Source organism: Pleurodeles waltl, chromosome 1_2 (assembly GCF_031143425.1).
Source record: "Pleurodeles waltl isolate 20211129_DDA chromosome 1_2, aPleWal1.hap1.20221129, whole genome shotgun sequence".
Lineage (NCBI taxonomy): Eukaryota > Metazoa > Chordata > Amphibia > Caudata > Salamandridae > Pleurodeles > Pleurodeles waltl.
Window position 1 is genome coordinate 1,301,965,300 of NC_090437.1, and position 18,518 is coordinate 1,301,983,817.

The following is an 18,518-nucleotide window of genomic DNA, read 5'->3' on the forward strand; positions in this document are numbered from 1 at the left end:
AATCCCGCTCCGACATGTACTTAAAAAAAGGTGTCATGGGCGAGGCCCGGAGAAGGGAGCATGGAGGTCAAGAGAGGTGCGATGCTGAAAGCAGACACCGAGAAGGCAGAGCAGGATGGGGCGCAAGGTTGTAGCCTGAGGGAGTGTAGATGTGGGGCGGTGGCGGGAAGGCATACGACCCATCGTAGAAAGGGGAGTGAGGGTGAGAGATGTGTCAGGCGGGCTCCAGATGCAGCCAGCCAAGCCCTGTCTGTGGAAGAGAAGGGGTCTCAGCTCACCCTTGAGGGATGGTGGTGCTGATGTGGTGCACACCCTTGGTGGTGCTGATGTGGTGCACACTCTTGGTGGTGCTGTGCTGATGTGGTGCACACTCTTGGTGGTGCTGATGTGGTGCACACTCTTGGTGGTGCTGATGTGGTGCACACTCTTGGTGGTGCTGTGCTGATGTGGTGCACACTCTTGGTGGTGCTGATGTGGTGCACACTCTTGGTGGTGCTGATGTGGTGCACACTCTTGGTGGTGCTGTGCTGATGTGGTGCACACTCTTGGTGGTGCTGATGTGGTGCACACTCTTGGTGGTGCTGTTGTGGTGCACACTCTTGGTGGTGCTGTGCTGATGTGGTGCACACTCTTGGTGGTGCTGATGTGGTGCACACTCTTGGTGGTGCTGTGCTGATGTGGTGCACACTCTTGGTGGTGCTGATGTGGTGCACACTCTTGGTGGTGTGTGCTGATGTGGTGCACACTCTTGGTGGTGCTGATGTGGTGCACACTCTTGGTGGTGCTGTGCTGATGTGGTGCACACTCTTGGTGGGGCTGATGTGGTGCACACCCTTGGTGGTGCTGATGTGGTGCACACTGTTGGTGGTGCTGATGTGGTGCACACTGTTGGTGGTGCTGATGTGGTGCTCATCCTCATGGACGTGGATGAATGGGGCTTGTTTTCTCTCGTTTGTTTATTACACTAGTAGTGAACAATGTTTCATTTTTCACTATTAGTGTAGTACAACACGGAAAATAATTAGCTGGATATGCCCTTCCCTTGCAGCTTAGATAAGTGAAAAAATGCTTTTATATGTGCTTTGTGTCCGTGCTTGTTAGTGAGTGTGCTTAAGTGAGAGAGAGCGTGACTGTAAATTTTTGTATGTGTAAACACGGGTGTGCGTGAGTAAAATGTAAGGTCAAAGGGCGTGTGATGTCACTTCTGCTACCCCTGGCATTTTTGTCAATTGACGTCATGTTCTGCACAACGTGGAGATGTGAGTGATGGTTTCAGCTTCGAGGCTGAGAGCCAGGGGTGGGGATGTATGTAAAACCTTCTGGGTAATGTATGCAGGCTTGTAGATTGCTCCGGCTTCCCTGGGACCCGTTTGAGGTGAAAGGCATCCTTGCACTGGCCCACTGCTTAGTGAGTGTAGCAGCACTTTATAATAGCGGAATCTGTCTGGCCTGCACTTAAACCAGAATAAAAACATGTCTCCCTTTCCGTTGTCACCCACGCTCCGAAGCATCTTTTTATAAGTATTACAAATTTACATTAACTTTTGTGGTCTTTGTTTCGTGCAAAATATTTTACACAGCGCCTATGGTTATCTATGATAGACTTCCATGCACTTTATAGGATTGCAGAAAGCCACACCGACTTGATAACGAGGAACATTACAAAGAATTTATGGTACAGCAACTCACAATGACTTTTTTCATTCCACCTAATAAAAAAGTACATTTCCAGCTCTTGTCCTATTCTTTATTTATTTGTGTGGTTCACACAATGTGCATCCATTGCTTGACGAGCGCACGTGTACCTCATTGGCCAAATCTTTGCAAGTATGGTCCTATCAACACACGTGTCCAAGGACAATGACATCACTGGCATGGATGGATGAGCATTTGGCCATCATATATGTGGTGGGGCCGCTCTTTGGATGTTGACTGAGTTCTTCATAAATGGGGAGAGTTCAAAGTGTGTTTCAAGTGACTGAGGGCTCAGGTTTACTTCCTGGGCAATGGGAGAATGTTCCATAGCTTTCTGGCGCGGGCGGTAGTTTTGTGCAGGAAAGCGGTAGTAGATATCTTATTTAAGACCATGGATGACCCCCGGATGCTCACCTTTCATGATAAATGTAAAAATATGTAAGTTGGGCCTGCCTTTGGAAGAGGTGCTTCACATCAATCAGCCTCACTGTAGGGAGAGTGGATTATTTGTGCCATAATCATGTCCTGAGTGAACTCACATGTCCTCCAGTGTGGAAGAGTTTTCAGAGGTGCTCATCTTTTCTGTACCAAATGTTAGAAGTCCTTGACCCTAGTCCAGAGGTCTCCAAACTTTTCAATGCCGCCCCCCCCAGTTTAAAAATAAAAGTCATTGGGCCCCCCTCAGAATTTTTCACAATTATTTTATAAACATGGCAATGTTTAAATATGTCTAAACCTATTTAAACATTGCAGTTAAGTACTGTTACCTTTTTAAAACTGCAATAACATGCTTCTGCTTAAAACAAAGGCCTGTTATCTGTATAATATTTATTTTGGCCAGAGTCCGGGGCCCCCCCTGGGATCACTTGAGGCCCCCCTAGGGGGGCCCGCCCCCCAGTTTGAAGACCTCTGCCCTAGTCTAACAGGAGATAACTAGAGCTACTGCTTTCAAGTCTATTCTTCACCAGAAGAATTTGAAATTTCATAGGAGCTTCAACACATGAAAGGCTCCTTTGACAGCTGTGATTGGCCTCCTGGTAGCGCCACAGGCAGCTTCCTTAACTATGTTTGTGGAAGAACCAGCACTGTCCAGAAACCAGATCTGCTGTGTTCACTTCTGCCCATGGATTTCAAAACTTCTGATTGTTCAACAAATGCTTCTCCCTGGTTTGACAGAGGCAGTCGGGAAAAGGTACCAGTGGTGCAATAAGGAGGCTGTAATGAACCACTTTAGGGTGTAACCACAAGAGACCACAAGAAGGAACCAGATTGCAACAGGTGACCTCAAAAATGGCCTTGTTGCCAGTGAAGTGGGAGCCCTCAGACAGCAAGAAAATAAACAAAGAGATGAATGCTGCAGCAGAGAGGTTCTCAGTGCAAATTCATAGTTTTTTCCCATGCCCTCAAATACAAAGGCCAGCACATGATTTGCAATATCATCCCATTGCATCTTCAGGGCAGATGATCAGTATTAAATAAAAAACAGCAGTGAGAATCACAATTGGTGTCTGTGCTATGAATGTGTAAAATAAAGGTTAACAATACTGGTGGCGCGCCCTGAGACTGCCCCCTGAGGTATAAAGAAAAAAGGTAAGATGTTGCTAAGGGCCCGATCACGAGTCTGAATGTCTCAAGACTGCCAGACTCGCAGTGGTGGTCGGACCGCTGCAGCTGTGGCGCTCTGACCGCCACATTACAACCCTGGCTGTCCGACTGCCAAAAGACCACCATCTCCACCAGGATCTTTGATCCCGATGGGATGACGGCGGTCGTGGCTGTAATCAGCCATGGCAGCGCTGAGGTCAGTGCCACCGTGCTCATTACAACCATGCTCTCCACCAGCCTTTCCATGCCGGTTCAACCGCCATGAAACGGCTGGTGAAGAACAAGTGCTGGGAGCCGTAGGGGGGGGCCTGCACTGCCCACGAAAATGTTGCCAGCACCGTTGGAATGCTAGGGGAGCCCCCTGTGTGACGACATTAGACTCAGCTCCATGTGGAGCCGAGTCTAACACTGCTGCACTATTTCCACTGGGCTGACTGGTGGAAACCTTGGTTTCCGCCGGTCAACCCAGAGGAAAACTCGTAATGGGGCCGGTGGGGAGCCTGCTAGCACCGTGGTGGTCTAATCATCGGGAGTTTGGCGGTCGGGTTTTTCCGACAGTCAAACTCGTAATCAGCCCCAAAGTCTTAAGATACAATTTGCTATTTTTTAGGAAAAAACGAACTTAGACTGATTATTATCGCTAAAGACCTTTTATCCACTTTGTCAAACACAAGTTGAGACAAAGTTGTAAAATAACAAATTAATGAATTTATGTTTTATAACTTGAAACAGCTAATAAAGTAAGAAAACCTATTAGAAATCAAATTAACACACATTTATGTGTGAGGAGTCAAAAAATGTAGGCATAACGCTGACTTTAAAATGTACTTTAGGTAGTGCTCAAGTTACATAAATGTTCAGAGTAGATTGGGGTCATTGAGAGTATAGTGGGTGGGCTGTCAGCCTCACCACCAGGTCGGTGGAGGCCATTGCCTCTGCACTCCGCCTTCCCGTCAGCAGACCACCTGCCATATTTAGAGATCCCCACCCATAAGTGTGCTGTCCCTTGTGTGCCAGAAGCTCTTTTGACAAAACTAAAATGACAGCTGTCCACCAAGCATGCAGGACAGGTGACATTTTCTCTGTCTTTGCAGAAGTAAAGTCCTAAAGCAGGGGGTTGTTTCTGAGAAACAGAAAAAAAGCCTTTGACTGGGGTTTTCCTCCCTCCGCGCAGAAGATTTTCCTGTTGTTTCTTGTTTGGGGATGCGTGCTTTCCCCGGCGGTACTGAACAAAAAAAAATGTACATGAGAAAGACTGTCCTCAGTAGAGTGGATCTTCTGATGTACCTTGACCAGTGGACCCATGGTGGGCAGGCCTTTTATCTAAGGTTTTCACCTGTAAAGCCATCTGAGGCTCAGCCATCATAAGGCTGGGGCTTCACCTAGCTTGAAATAGAAAGGGTGAAATGCAAATGTGGCTAACAAGGTATTTGCAGGTTTTTGGCCTCAAACTCTAAAGGCCCTTATATGTGTAGTCAGATAAGTCATTAAAACGTCTCGGTGGAAAATGATAGTTTCAGTACAATATTAAGTATTGTTATAACAAGTATGCATAACATAAGTCCTTGAAACATTATTTAACATTAGTAATATAACGAATCACAATTAGAAATGATGATATTTGCAACAAGGAAGACTGTAATTGTGAGAATCATTTTTCAAATTATATTTTTGAATACAGTGAGTCCTCATACTTTCAAAGCGGAATAAATGAGTATCTGCCCTGAAGAAGGGGTATGAAAATGCACCGAAACACGTTAGCATTAGCATTTGAAGAATTAATGAAACGTGAGTTTGCAATGAAAACCTACATTAGTGTATTGATCTCTTTTTATTTATATAGTCTTGCGGTGCAAGCCTGGTTCTGCATTAATGCCACTTCTGGTGGGTGCCTGCTGGCCGTGCCACAAGATGCCTCAAGAGGGTGCCAGATTGCAAAAAGGTAGCCCAAAAATTGCTTTGTTTTTGAAGAGGGGAAACACACAAATGCAAACGTTCACCTTGCCTGCAGGTCAAAACATTCCTGGACCAGAGCTGTTATGCAGAATCATGCTTGTTTTTATAAGACTGATCTAAATTATATATATTTTGAGTTATTACTTTGAGAGCTCGGAATCAGAAAGTACAAATCTTGTAGTCCAGATCCAAACGGGATCAACAAATGCGTTCACAGTTCTCTGAATGGACAGCCAACCATACACATTAGCAATATGTTAGTCAACTGTAGTTCCAGGGAGCAGGGAGAGGCAGAGGAGAGAAAACAGAAACACATAATATTGCCAATAGGATTCATCGCTCTACTGGGCACTGATGTCCACATGTTGTAGTGGATACCTAGAGACAAGATGAATATTCTTAGTGCCTGGTCACTATATTCATTCATTGATCCCTGCCTATGGAATGATACACCTTTAGAATATCTTGATGCATCAAATTTTCCACACTGAAGTGCAAAATAATATCTATGTAATCCATTGTTATTTAAGGATTAACATAGTCCCACCCTTTTCCTGACAAGTTAACTACCTACTAGTTTTAGTACATGCCTTCCGGAGCTGATGAACCTTCAAGAGTGGCTTTTAAAAAAACTCTAATATGACAAAGATTCGTCAGAATAGCATAGATCAGACATTTAGGCCCTCATTATGAACGAGATCGGCGCTGATGGTCAACAGAAAACCGCCAGCGCGCAGACTCCCCCCGCCGGCCACATAACAAACATCCAGCTGGGCCGGCGGGTTGAAACAGTCTTTCGGCCAGCCTGCCCAGCTGGAATCAGGGCCTGAACATTGAAGCCGGCGGCTTAGTGGCAGTGCGGCAGGTGCAGCAGCACCCGTTGCAGCTTTCACTGCCCGTAAATCGGGCAGCAAAATGCACAACGGGGCTGTGCATGGGGGCCCCTGCTCTGCCCACGCCAAGTGCATGGGAAGTGCAGGAACCCCCAGGGGGGCCACAGTCACTTATTCTGCCAGGCTTCACCTGGCGGTGCAAACCGCCAGGGAAAGGCTGGTGGAATCGGACTCATTAACCGGTGGATCAGAAACGTCGCCACCGCCAGGCTGCCTGATGGCGGGAGCAAGGCGGTGGCAGTGTTTCATCCGTGGCGGTTCTGCCACATTCATTATATGGCGGTCTGGACCATGTATGTAATGACCCCCTGAATCTCTTCCCCTAATGCTCATCACTACCTTAAACACAATATGTGTATCCTGAATATGTCAACAATCTTATGAAGTGAAAAAGACCCTTTGTTTCTCCTCAAATAAAATAGGATCCAATAAAAATTACTGAAAAATTATAGCTCTATACTCCTACAAGGTACTTCAAACTATCAAAGTTACTTTCGAAGCCTGACCTAAATCCTTTACATTTTTTTCTCTGTATTCCGCTTCTGTTTCCAAACATGCTCTCAAATGAAAAGAAACAATCTCCAAAGTTTCCAAAAGTTCCGGCATCAAAGCTGTGACTGCAGCAACAAGGTATCTCAGTTGTCTAACAAGGATGCTGCGGACCACGAGGAAACCGGCGCCCAACAACTTAAAATTGCCATTTCCACACAATGTGAGAGTTCAGCAGATTCATGGAAAATCTAGTTTGTGGTTCGGCAAAAATGTGTAACGTGTCCTCCAGAGCAGGAGCGACAACTGCAAATCTCAAGGGGACGGGCAGGTGGGGGCAGGGATGGGGACGGGGGATGAGATGGGGAATAATACATTATTTATAAAAAGTATCTCTTCCCGTCGCTGCCGCCACCTGCCACCTTGATCCTCTTCTGCTGGTGTCCCAGCATTCACTGGGTCAACAGCACAGGTTCCCCAGCGATCCTGGCGCTGCTTACATGCTAAAGCTAGCATGAAGGCTGCGCCAGGATTGGTCTGAGCATCTTGGACTCCCGCTCAGACACTGCACATGGATCTGTGCAGTTTCTCCAGCCCGGCTGTTCAACACAGCCAGGCTGGAGAAACCCAAGTGCGCATGTGTGTTTGGAGAAGCCTGAAATGGCCGGCCAAACACACATGCAAACTTAGGGGCACTCTCTCCTCCTCCCCCCTCCTGGGGCCCAACCCGCCCCTCCCTTCACATGCTGCTGGCTGAACCAGCAGCTGAAAGATAACACAATAAAGAATTATCGCTCTCTTTCAGCTCCTGGCTTAGCCGTGGGGCGACTCTCCTTCACCATTGTGAAGGAGCCACCCCTGCTCCAGAGGCCCCAAGATTTTCACCAAACTGTGTTGACTGTCTCGGACCCCTGCCAGCCTTTCCTTTCCTGGAATACATTTAGCATGTGTAAGCCTCCGATCAGGACATATTTGGAGACCAACTCCACATGCAACTGCATTCCATGAATTCGGTCTGTGGAGGAGGAAAGCGCTGGACTGTCACAAGCCTTGCAGACAATCCATTTGGTAATATTTGAGAAAATATAAAAAATACTTTCCTTTTCTATTAGACTCCTAAGGAAGTTGTTGCAGTCTACAGGGTGCCAAGTTTCTAGGCACATGAAAGTATATAGGCGCTGTCGTGGTTTCAGTGTTGAACAATGATGGCTTTCTCCTTCTGGATCTATGAGATGTCAACAAACATTCGAGGTACCAAATTCCTGGATGATAACACAAAAGTGATAAATCCTTTTAGCTGAATTTTGTTCTTACTATATTTTTATAATTGAGAATCACAAATGTTCTTTTCAATAAATCCCCCTGCTCGTTCTTCTCTATTCTTTTTTTACTTTCCGCTATCCCCTATGTATCCTGTTTCTTAAGAACTATCTATCTATCTATCTATCTATCTATCTATCTATCTATCTATCTATCTATCTATCTATCTATCTATCTATCTATCTATCTATCTATCTATCTATCTATCTATCTATCTATCTGTCTGTCTGTCTGTCTGTCTATCTATCTATCTATCTATCTATCTATGTATCTATCTGTCTATCCGTCCGTCTGTCTATCTATCTATCTATCTATCTATCTATCTATCTATCTATCTATCTATCTATCTATCTATCTATCTATCTCTCTGTCTATCTATCTATGTATCTATCTGTCTATCCGTCCGTCTGTCTGTCTGTCTATCTATCTATCTATCTATCTATCTATCTATCTATCTATCTATCTATCTATCTATCTATCTATCTATCTATCTATCTATCTGTCTGTCTATCTGTCTATCTATCTATCTATCTATCTATCTATCTATCTATCTATCTATCTATCTATCTATCTGTCTATCTATCTATCGGTCTATCTGCCTGTCTATCAGTAGTATTAATAGTATTTCACAAGGCTAAGACTGAAAGTGTAAGTATGATGAAATATTCTATGGAATTGTGTTTGTTGGGGATACATAGGACCTAGTTCACAATAAAAAAAATAGAAAGTTGCACTTGCAGCTTTCAGACCTTGACTGTGTGCAGGTTTCCAGTTTTCAAAACTGGAAATTACAAATGTTTTTCAGGCAATGCTGTGAATCCTGCTACTCGGGTAATGTCTGGACAATTGTAATTTCCCAGATGTACACCTGAACAACATTTATTCATGCAATCATGTACACACGTAGATTTCTGCAATTAGAATAACAAAGTGAAAATGCATGTAATATATTTTTTATCAACACAGAAAACAGAATCCCTTACCACAAGGTGGCTGTGCTTTTTGCCCCTCTCATACTGCATAGGGAGTTATTTCTACACCTGACATGAATACATCTCTGACATTTTCTAAGAAGGGAAGGGGACAGAAGGGGGCAAGTGCATGAACATCCACAAATTTGTGGGAAATCACAAAGTCAGTGAGGAGTCTTGCCCTGTAACTCCCTGAGCATCCACCACAGGTGCTCATACATATGTTTACTCAATGAAAATATTTGAGTAAACTCATTAATTAATGCAACCCCAACATATCTGACTTATAAAGCTATTTGTACAGATATGCCCCAATAGCTTGGAGAATATCACTCGTAATGTATGAAACTATGAAGAAACAGGATCCTAGAGAAAAGGAACTAGACTGTGGTATCAAATGCTCGGACCAGGCCAGAGAGTGCACTGAATAAGGTGTCCACCAAACACTCCGCATCTGTATGGAAATGTACTCACCTGCCTGATACTCCCAGATGTGTTACTTCTAGGGGACAGGCAATTGTGGCACAGAGAAGCTGCAGACCACCTCCCAACGTGTTTTGCCCCTTAAACAGTAACACATCACTAATTTACTTCCGCATATTAAACGCTTAAGTAAGGCCACAGTGGTATGGCTCGGATGTGCAGCAGTGGCATAAAGGTCAGATGTCACATGTGAGCTCCTGTGTGGAATTACACCACAGGTGGGTGACTCGAGTTTCAGCATTATCTGCTATTGGACCGATGTTACTGCATTTACATTTCAAAGAAAACCCTAATGACATGATAAAATCCTACTTTTGACATTGGCAAAGTGATGTATAAGTGATGCCTTGAATCCCAAATACACCAGGTATAATAAAGTGGAAAAGTGAGAAATGCCAAAATATGAAATTGGCAGGTCCCTGCAGTCAGAGAAATAAAAAGTAAAGTGCTCTACTGTATTGGGTTGACACAGCCTTTCCACTTTGTCCAATCCTTAAGATTCAAAGGACTATTTCCAAGGTTGGCTTAAGAAAGGCTATACAATGATCTTTGCAACATTGTGGTAATTATCAAAAATCATACTCCTTGGTGAACATAGTTTTTTTTATTAAGCCGTTCATCTCTGAGCCCATAAAGTCTCCAAACTGGTTCAGACAGGCTCCCTTTCCTACAGTGGCGGTAAATAGACTTTCTTAACTCAGTTAAAAAGAGTGAATGGCTTCCATCAAAGAAAGGGACTTTGTGAGAAGATGGCCTGTTGATAGATTTCTGGTTAGATATAGGAATATCCGCCCATAGCTATGTTGGAATATGAACCAATCTATACCTGACAGGTGTGCCCTATTCAGGGCAAAACCAGTCCAGGGTTGCCTGTGGTCCGCTTTAGGGAGGACCTGGTCTGGCAGTTCAGGCTCGGCTGTTCCCATTGGAGCAGGGTCAAGACTGGGCTTGGCTGTTCCCATTGGAGCAGGGTCAAGACTTGGCTCGGCTGTTCCCATTGGAGCAGGGCCAAGACTCGGCTCGGCTGTTCCCATTGGAGCAGGGTCAAGACTTGGCTCGGCTGTTCCCATTGGAGCAGGGTCAAGACTTGGCTCGGCTGTTCCCATTAGAGCAGGGTCAAGACTGATTTGCATATGGCTGGGTCCAAACTGGGGTGGCATGATGGTCAAAAAAATGGTGGATTGGGATGTGTCTCCAAGCGATTGCCAGTGGCTGAGATTAATTCAAGCATTCAGTCTATCACAGTGTTGTTTTTACATATGTAGACATGTCTGTCCTTCTCATGTCTTCATTCAAGCTATAGTACTTATTGTGTGTGAATGACACCCAGGTCTATATCATGGCAGGTGAGTTTACCACTATGAGAAGCTAATGGAAATACTTATGGATGGAAAAGTCATGGGTGGTGAATGCCTGACTGATTTTAATTAGTCTTATTTAAGGCCTTAGTAAGAAAGATGTTTTTTTCATCGATCAAAAGAGGCCCTTGATACTTTGAACCTCTACCTTCCCACTTTTCTTTTGATATAAAGTGTAAAGAAACCAGGGATAGTGTGAGATACACAGTATTGTTGTGAAATCAGTTATGTATATGCTTAAGAAGACTCTTTGCAATATAGTTGGGTGATCGTGGTAGGGTCTCTGGCAAATGACCATCCAGACAATTGGCCTGTAGGACATTATGGGCATGGAGATGCTGAATGCCCAAAATGAGTCTGGCGCATTGGTAGGGGTTCTAGAGAAACCAGATCATATCTATAGGCTGCAGAGAGCTCTTTATTGCTAGAGTTTGTCTTACATAAATAGTGTGTCCTAAATATTATTTAGAACAAATTGTCCCGTTGTGTGTAGATTGTTTATTAACACAAATTAATGATTTTTTTGTAGACAACCTTTAGGACAACATTTTTATGTCAAGCAACATTCTCCCACTGATATTCCGGTATCGTACACTCCGCGTGTGGCCCCCGAAGAAATCTGACTTAATGTATGTCTCATAAAACAACACATACATTTTAGGTCCAGGGCACATAAAATGCAAAAGTATCATTCCGTTATGGTAGTTTATTTAAAAGGTTTCATGTTCTGGTCCTTCTAGTCTGAAAACATATTTCAACCAAGAATTAATATTCCAGGACCTGCCACATGGAGCCAATCAAAAGAGACACAACCGCGGATAGTGAAATCAAGTGGTTTTGTGCTTCCCTGAGAGCCCCCAATTTTAGGATTTAATAATTTTTTCTAGTATGCAGTTCTACAGTTAATTAAAAACATTCAATATTAAGCCATGCATCACCATCCAACTCCTATGGATACCACAATAGGGCTACCAACCAAGGACAGAGTAGTGGACTCTCAGATATCAAAGAAGAAAAAGAGACACGCCTGTGCAGGGTATCAAATGTGCTCGCCGTCTTTGCTGCCGAGGAGCTCTCATAGGTGACTCCCTTCCAGACAGGACTTCTCAGTCACAGAGGTACCCGCTGGTTGTGCCTTTGCCCCCCTTGTTGTCTTTCTTTTATGCACAATACCTTCTTGCCATTAGCTTTGCAAAGTATCCTGGGTCCCCACCTCCTTCATTCTTTGGTTGAGCTTGCCAGGGAGCTTGAGCTGATCAGCCTTAACTCTGTCCATGCCCTTGCCTCACCACTTCACTTTCTACCTTCTCCCTACTTCAATCAACTTTTTGATGCATCCAATTGCCCAGATGTCCCCCTAATAGCAGACACAGAAAGGACACTCCCTGTTTGGGCCTGTTGTGTCCAGCAAGGGCCTTTGGCTAGATCCCCTGTTCCCTGGAGACCTACAAGGTAAAACATAATTAAGTGCCTCACCCAGCACCCCATACTGCCAGCCCCCACAACCATACCCAGACCTAAATGGCCCAAACACTCAGATAGCATTCACAGAACACATAGACCCAACCTTGTACATATCCTATTGACACACATCCTCTAACTGCAGAACACACATCCCAACTCTTTCTCATTAACACCCACTTTGCAGTTCTCAGTGCACCAGACATTGCAGACCTCATCACCTTTGAAAGCATGACACGCTCTTCATGACAACAGCATGATTCAGCTGCACATCCTCACACATGCTAGACGATTTTACTCTCACAGGTTACAGCATCCATCATCTGGACCATGCACATAAGAAGGGAGGAGTGTTCGCTGTCATCCATAAGGTCTCCTGGTCCTGCTTCTTATGCAAGGAACACTGAACTCCATGGAGCTTCTGATATGCCATTTCTCACTCTCTGCAACTCAGGCAACCAGCTTCCATCTCATCCACTCGTGGGCAGAACAAGCCCTTCATTGATGAATCTCAGCTCTCCTCTCCACCTCGTCCATCGAACATGCCCATACCACTCTCTTGGGTGATTTAAAACTTTTAGACAACACAAGATCAAAAAACCCGAGATTTCCTCCTCAAGCTCATCAATACACTCAATTAGGCGTCACACAACCAACAAACTACAAAGGCCAAATCCTCAACCTTGTTGTCTCAACATCACCAACAATCCAAAGCAAACCACCCATAAGCACGGAATAGACAGGCCACTTGCCATCCCGATCTCCCCGCTCAGCATCCTTCCAACTAACTGAGGCAAAAAAGTAGGCCAAAAGTTCGAAGACTTCTTCATAGGCAACGTAATGCTTGAATTCCGATCTCGCCTTATCAACACCACCTCCAAAAACATCACCCTTCTAAATAACATCAACAGTTTTTAGGAAAACTATGTGAACATCCATATCTCAATTAAAACACACAAGTTAAAGTCAAAGCCTTCAGCACCTTCCTACCCTAAAGACCTCGGTGACAATAAATGGTCCATCCACAGACAGGAAAGAAAATAGAAGAAAAATACAACTCCTCATAACCTCATTGTGCTGAAGTTCCTCCGCGCTACACAGAGAGATCTCATCACATCCGCCAAAGCAAAGTGCTAGACCAACGCCATCAACAGATCAACCATAGAAGAAGAACACCTTTGAAGACATTGAAGCATTGCATCAACCCCCTGCAGGTCTCGAGGGCGAGAGTGAGCAGAAACAAGGAGGAACAGAAGATGAGCAAATAGAAAAGGGAAAGAAGGATAAGGAAGGAATATTGAATGGAAAGATGGGTGGATGAGTGGGTGGATGAATACATGGGTGGATGAATGAGCAGGTAGATGGATGAGTGAGTGAAAGGATGAGTGTAATATAGGTGAATGGACAGGTGAAAGTATGGCAGAGAACAGAGATTGATGGATGAGTGAGTGAAAGGATAGTTGGATGGAGGGGTGAATGAATGGCAGTGTAAAGGGATGGATGAGTAGGTGGACGAACCAGTGAAACTATGGCAGAGTAAAGAGATGAACAGGCGGATAGAGAGGTGAAAGGATGGCATAGTAAATGTATGGATGAGGGGGTGAAAGGAGAACTAAATGGATGAATGAATTGATGGCAGAGAGAATAGATGGATGGCAGGATGAATGGATGATGGGTGAATGGCAGAATAAATGGATAGCTGGATGGCGGCCAGAGTTTGTGGGTTGATCAATGGATAGCAGAGTGGACAGATGAATGGATAAAATGTGGAACGTTTAAATAATAGATGGATGAATGAATGTATGACAAAAAGCAAAGGTGAAACAGTAAATGGAAGAGTGAAGGATGAATCGATAGATGCGTGGATGGAAGAGCAAAGGGAGTTCTTTCAGAAAGGGTTGGACACACTTGATTCACTTGCTTGGTGCAATCGGAGCTTTAATTCAAAGCGGGAGGCATTTTAATTTTCTGGCTACTCCCTCAGTAATATAGTCATAATATGTTGGCCTTCTGATGACTGGTGCGGTGGTTGACACAGGGACAAGGGGGTTAGTGGAAGTTGTATTTGCTTAACTATATTCATTTGTTATGAGTTTACAGCCTACCTGTATCTTGCCAAAAGTATTTTTGCTAATTGTCATAGTAATTTTGCAATACATCTTTGTTTACATGCATGAATGTGTGTATTTATGGAGGAAAGGAAACTGTGACAGGGCACACTTGTGCATCTTCTTCTAGGACTGTAAAAGCTACAGGAGCAGCACATCCCTAAGGTACCACATGTACAGACCTGTTCACTCATTTCAGAGTTCAGATCAGCATCTTGCTACCATCCCAGCCTCCAGACTAAGGGCCAGATTTATGAAAGGATTGCGTTGCCCTCGCATCACTCATGGTGACGTATGGGAAACGCAGGCCTGAAGTCAGATTTACTATGCCACGAACAGCCACCTTGTGTGGCTCTGCAGAGCAGGCTAAAACATGGGAAGTCATTCAATGAGTGGCGTGTGGGTGTTCCCAAGCACCCACCCATGGATTTTGGCGCATTTTCAGATTTAATACCAGTAGTAAACCTGGGAATGGGAAGATGTGCCTTTCTGAGGGAGGCGCAATGAGGTGAAATAATGTTATTACTCCTTGTTTTTTTCTCTTTCTAGATGTGCTGTTCTGTAAAAACCTCTAAGGATTGTTTTGTGCAGGAAGGTGTTCCTTCCTGCGCACAAACAATCCTGCCTGCCACATAGGAAACCTTGAAGCATGGTGGTGCAAGGGTGCCTTCGTTGGCACCAGGCTGCACTGTGTGCAACAGTGCAGGGAGAGAGCAGGAATGCACCATATCTTAGTAGATATGTCTCATTCTCCATCAATCAATCAATCATTATATTTGTAGAATGCACTAATCACCGGTAAGGGTATCTAGGCGCTGCATTGTTGCGGCTGTCAGTCGAAAAGCCATGTCTTAAGACCTCTTCTGAACTCCTGGTTGGAGGCAGACACCCTTAGGTGGGGGGAAGGAGACTGTTCCATGCCTTTACTGCTAAGTATGTGATCGAGTGCCTCCGTAGGTGCCACATCAAACTCTTGGGGTGATTGTGAGGGCGAGCGATGTGGAGCAAAAGAGTCTGGGGGTGGTGAAAATTCATGCAATGGTTGAGGCAGACAAGGTTGTGGAGGGTTTTGTTTGTGAATATCAGGAGTTTGAATTGTGAACGTTTGTGCACGGGGAGCCAGTGGAGGTTTCTGAGATGCAGGGTGATGTGTCTTCTTGTTAGGAGGTCTAGAATGAGTCTGGCAGCTGAGTTCTTGATGATTTGTAGTTTTTTTGTACGTGTGCTGGTGAGTCTGGCATAGAGTGCGTTGCCGTAGTCTAGCTGGCTGGTTATGAGTGCTTGGGTGACGGGCCATCTGGTTTCATGCGGGAGCCATTTGAAGATCTTGCTGAGCATGCCGAGGGTGCAGTAGCAGGTGGAGGAGATCTCATTAAGCTGGTGTTTAAGGTTGAGTTTGCTGTCTATGATGATATCTAGATTTCTGGCATGGGTAGCGGGGTTGGGGGAGGGACCCCGCTAGGCTGGCCACCAGGAGTCTGTCACAGGGAGAGGTGGTGTTGCCAAACAGTAGCACCTCCTTCTTGTTGGTGTTGAGTTTAAGGCATCTGTCCTTCATTCATTTTGTGACACTGTTAATGCAGTTGTGGAAGTTGTTTTTTGTCCTGGATGCATCCCTGGAGAGCGAGAGGACGAGCTGAGTGTCATCTGCATAGGAGCCTGATCCATATGGCGCAGCACTGCACCACATCTTCATCAGTCTGGCTCCAGATCTCAACCCTGCCTTCCTCTCTGTATTGCTGCAGCTGTTCAAGACTCTCGACTTTTTGTGCACTAAAGATATGTGTACGTGGTGATCCTCCCAGTTATAAAGAACTTTAAAAATATTGTAACCCACCCACTCACTCAACATGGATCCAAGTTGACATCATATTATTCTACATCTACTTGTTTTATTTAATAGCAGTGTATATCAGTACTTCTATCAGTGCTGTATATCAGTGCTTCTACCTTTGGTAGAAAAGGGTGAACAAGGCACACAAGGAAGTACTCATTTGTCGAGGATCACACAGCATTGTTGAAGTGTTCCCCACAGTCAGCAACATATCTGCTAAACCACATCTCCAGGTACTCCTTACTAAAACTATCTAACTTTTTTAAAACTTCTAAATAACTGGTAATTTATTTTAGGAAGTGTTGGTTTTATTGTCTTTCCCTGGTGTCTGAAATATGTTCTTGAAACCCTTTAAAAACTGCAAGTGTGTTGCTATAGAATATGGTCTCACAGGCCTCATTTTCTCTCTTTTTTGTATGTTTTTTATTTCTAATAATAATGAGGACATACTGTAGTTTGTAAACTGGAGCTCATACCAGCAACTAATGTATATTATGGCGTGAATATGCTGCTCCACAATTCTCACATTAAGACAAGATTCTTGCTTTTAATATTCTGTTTCATGTCAACAACCAAACAGCTGACATGTTTCATCCCATATATTGCAGGACTTCCTCAAGGCTTTAATCAATATTAATTTTTCAGACAAAATTGGTTGAATACATAATTTGCCTGTAAAGTTGCACACATGCTCAAACATGCACTCTGTACTTTAGTGAGTAATCATGCTATGACATACATGTACATATTATGGATTTACAAGCCCTGCTTCAAACTAATAATTATTAATGAGCATCGTTAACAGCTTCCTGAGTGTGCCAAACAGCTGCACAAGATTAGGAAGGCACAAATTGGCTGCAATGATATGCTGATTCATTGGCAATGATTATGCTGTTTTTGCCGTACTCCTTTGTTGCATATGAAGAACTGATGAATTCACACTTTTTTGATGGACTGGAATCCAGGTTCCAGAATGTACAGGTTGGTTTTGCTGATAGACTGCATAACAATAATTCTTTCAAGTCAAGCGCCCCATTTACAAGGAAGTGGTGCATTGGCTTTGATGTGCCAGTTTCCTTGCGTCGCCCTGCGCCCCCCTAAAGACACAATGGTAGCGCTGTATTTATAATACAACGCACCGTGGTGCTTGTTAGCACAACTACATCACATTTTTACGATAGTGTAGCAAAACATGTGGAGGCCCATTGAAAAGAGCCCAGCATCAGTTTAACAACTGCTCTTGGCAGGCGTTAAAAACTGACACTTGAATGGCACAATTAAATTTTACAGATTTCACTGTGCCATTCTTTTTGGGCCTTAATGCGAGGGAATGCCTCCCTTGCAAACATTATACCTTTTGCAGGTATAATGTGGCGCAAGGGGTTACAAACTGGTACAATGGTGACATTGCACCAGTTTGTAAATACGGTACAGGGTGGGGGACTGTTTTGCTCCACTATAGCGTTAAAAAAAAAATGACACTACGGCGACTCAAGGGACTTGTAAATGAGCCCCTAAATTTTGTAGTGTAATTACAAACATGCAGCTCTGAAGGTCTACTGCAACTGCAGAAAGTAATTCTAGGACATACCACTCTAGAAAACATAAATACAATTACATGTAGCAAGCAATTTACCTTATTCTTCAAAAATAGCTTTCCTTGGTTCTTTCCCTACCTACTGGACCTGTGCACCTTATTATGCAGATGAACCATTATACAGGTCCCACTATATTGAAATTACTACCACCAAGAAGAGCGCTATCTAGAAAGACGTAATCAAAGGGGAATGAGTTAGGGTCATTATTGAGTTCAGGATTCGCCTTAGATTTGGGATAAGAGTTAGGGATAAGGTTTGGATTAGGCTTGGTGCTGGTGTAGGTGCTCACTACAATGACCCTAATCCTAAACCCTCTTTGTTTTAGGATTATGGAAGAGGGGGTGTAAGGTTTGGGTTTAATGGTAGGGTTAGGAAGGATGATGTTTTGCCTACAAGGCAGGCTTAGTTTTAGAGTTAGGGCAAGGGGTAGTTTCTGGGTTAGAGTAAGCTTTAGGGTTAGGCTCAGCAATAGGGATAGGATTATGGCAAGATTTAGGTTAAGAGTAAGATTAGGGTTAGATTTAGTGTTAGAAATTGTTAACTTTAGGGGTTAGGTTTAAGCTTAGTACATGTACCCTTGTACTTAGTTTCTTCAATGCTGTGGTATTCTCAATAATAGTATTCTGATTAGTGGTGATGCTGGAGTAGTGGATGCTGTGGGGTGGTACATACATATATCTGTGTTCTATTCACATGCAACCAGTGAAGCCTGCTGTGGGGAGGTCCATAACACTGTGGAGGCCCCTA